Genomic DNA, 1,555 nt, shown 5'->3' on the forward strand with positions numbered 1-1,555 from the left:
TGAGTGAGAAACCTCTGCAGCCAGGGCCATCCCACCCAGCTCTTCCCATGGCCAGGAGGGAGCAGGGCCCAACAGCATCAGCCAGGAGGTGCCACCCACCAACAGCCCTGATGGCCCTGAAACCTGTCTCTGCTCTGCCCAAGCCATTCCTCATCCACGCAGGGAGCAGAGCCCCTCCGTTGGGCAGCTAGGGCAGGCTTGCAGATCCCTGCCCAGGGTGTGGGCTCCTCCCACCAGCCCCTATTGCCTTCCCTCTCTCACCCTTTTGGATGACCTGCAGCTCTTCAGGTGCCCTCAGGAACCTCCCGGCCATCCCTGGGAACACAGATGCTGTCACGGCCCCAGCGGCACAGCTCCCCCCCAGTGGCGCTGCCAGCCCGGCCACACGCCCTCCTGCCCTGGCAGGGCTTAGCCCGGGCCCTTCCCACCTGGGGACACGCCAGGGCTGGGCAGGTACAGGGCGGCAGCACCGCCAGGTCACTCGGGGCTCCCTAGCACAGCCCTGGGCCGCATCTGCTGCCGCTGCAGCCCACGGGGCTGGGGCCGAGCTGCAGCGGGGCGGGCAGGGACCTCGTGGCTCACCAATGAACCTGACGGCTGCCTCTCGCAGGGGTTCCTGTGGGCTCTCCAGGTACGGCAGGGCCTGCCGCAGGTACTCCGCCACTCGGCTCTTGTCCTTTCTCAGCTGCAAAGAGCAGCGAGGCGACGCGAGAATGCTTGGCTCGAGCTCTGCCCCTTGGCCGGGCGCAGCCCGCGCCCAGCACCGGCCTTCCCTGCGCGCACAGCCCTGAGGCCCGGGCAGCAGCCGCTGGGGCCGGGCTTTGGAGGGAGCAGAGGGCTGGGTGCTCCCCGGCAGCCGCGGAGCCGCCTCGCCCCACAGCCCAGCTGGGCCGGGGCTGCAGCAGCACCCTGGCTCAGGGCCACAGGAGCCCGCGGAGCAGCCCGCATGCCCCAGGGAAGGCAGCAGCGGCCGGGGCGCAGGCTGCCGTCCCACAGGGGCTGCAGCAGTGGGCAGGGGCACAGTGCCAGCCCCACACTCAGGGCATGGGGGGCTAGGGGTCCGGCCTGGGGCTGGGGTTTCATGGCCGTCCTTACCAGGCACTCGCTGAATGTCCACAGCTCCTTCTTCAACCTCTTCTTGAGATCCGCCCTCTTCAGGAAGCCGGCCAAGCAAAGCAGCGCTTCCCGAGAGGCCTGCAGAGCAACAAGGACTGGGAGATGGCACCGCAGCCCAGGGCACAGGGCCTGTGTCCCTGCACCAAGGCCAGAAGGAGTCTGGAGCCCAGGAGGGGCCAGGGCAAGAGGCAGCCCAGCCCTGTCCCACAGCAACACCAGAGCCCACAAGTGCTCACCTCTGCCACTCTCGGGTTCTCATCGTAGCAGTGGAAGAAGAGTGGAAGCAGGTTCTGCCGTGGCTTCAGGGGCTTTTTCCCCTCTTTCTTTAGCAGCATCATCACCCCACTGAAGAGGAGCATGGAGGAGAGCTGCACACTGCTGTCATCCTGGTGCAAATGAGAAGACCTTAGGCCTGGCTTGCCCAGGCCCACCTGGGCAC

The 1,555-nt window shown here is 67.5% G+C and overlaps 1 long non-coding RNA gene across 1 annotated transcript in view; it reads right to left on the bottom strand.

The window, feature by feature from the left end:
- Positions 1-1,113: 1,113 nt before the first annotated feature.
- The window catches only part of LOC114072316, a 7,373-nt gene continuing 6,931 nt past the window's right edge, over positions 1,114-1,555 (bottom strand). The window contains exons 2-3 of the long non-coding RNA XR_003574154.1: positions 1,353-1,502; positions 1,114-1,194 (exon numbers count right to left, since the gene is read on the bottom strand). This is a non-coding gene — a long non-coding RNA (uncharacterized LOC114072316). The remainder of the gene's footprint in view (positions 1,195-1,352; positions 1,503-1,555) is intronic.

The sequence above is a fragment of the Empidonax traillii genome, unplaced genomic scaffold, assembly GCF_003031625.1.
Source record: "Empidonax traillii isolate 1590-97213 ecotype Southwest subspecies unplaced genomic scaffold, ASM303162v1 scaffold2971:size26371, whole genome shotgun sequence".
In the NCBI taxonomy this organism is placed as follows: domain Eukaryota; kingdom Metazoa; phylum Chordata; class Aves; order Passeriformes; family Tyrannidae; genus Empidonax; species Empidonax traillii.